At 53.5% G+C, this 947-nt stretch overlaps 1 protein-coding gene across 1 annotated transcript in view; it reads left to right on the plus strand.

The window, feature by feature from the left end:
- The window catches only part of CRHR2 (corticotropin releasing hormone receptor 2), a 251210-nt gene that overhangs the window by 35411 nt on the left and 214852 nt on the right, over positions 1-947 (plus strand). The window lies entirely within an intron of this gene.

The raw sequence follows: 947 nt of genomic DNA on the forward strand, positions 1-947 counted from the left end.
CAGGCACCCAGCCACACCCACCCACCCAGCCACACACCACACACACACACAGCCACATTGCCACACCCACCCAGCCACCCGCCACACACACACAACCACCCACCCACCTGCCCCGCCCCAACCTGGTGCGCCTCGGGGCCTACATCCAGCAGGTGCTCCCGGCATGGGGAGGGGCATGGTGCATGGCTGCAGGGTGCCGCGCAGGGAGCGTGCATGGGGGATGCACCCTGGCCCAAAGCCACGTGCTGCATTTGGCAGGCGCTGCCCACGTCCCCTTGCCCGCTTCCCTCATGGCACCCTGAGAATGCATGCCACCCTCCCCTCCCCCCCGTGGTCGCGAGCCACACCCTCCATGGTGGAAAGCCACACCCCCACACGGCCGGTCCCCGCAGCAGGAGCATAGCCTGGCCCTGCCCCCTCTGCCTCCGCCTCTGCCTGTCTGTCTGTCCTAAGACTTGGCCACGCATGTGCAGCTGGCCCGGAACGTTACGGACAGACAGACAGAAGTGGTGAGGCTTTTATTACATTACAATATATAGATGTATATATATCTATATAGAGATATATCTATAAACACACGCACGCACATGCACATACATGGTCACATTTTTTTTGATTAAAAATAACCTCTCTCCCAGCAGTTGCAGAGAACGGTGTACTCTAGGCTGCTGGGACACAGATGAAGTATCTGAATAAAGAACATGAAACCTGTAAGCTTATAAATTGGTTTCTGTGTGTTGTGTCATTGTTACAAAACCATGAATGGAGTTATTAACTATTTATCTTCCATTGGATTCAGCCACTTACAGGATGAGAGTATGGCATGAAATCCAGAGTGAAGCAAAACCAGTAGCATTTGTGCCTGATGCACAATGAATTAGTGCTTTTAACTTAGTTCGCGATAGACATGGCTCCACTTGCCCCCCCCCCCCAAAAAAAATTAAAAA

The sequence above is a fragment of the Gavialis gangeticus genome, unplaced genomic scaffold, assembly GCF_001723915.1.
Source record: "Gavialis gangeticus isolate Ggan-Ray unplaced genomic scaffold, GavGan_comp1, whole genome shotgun sequence".
Taxonomy (NCBI): domain Eukaryota; kingdom Metazoa; phylum Chordata; order Crocodylia; family Gavialidae; genus Gavialis; species Gavialis gangeticus.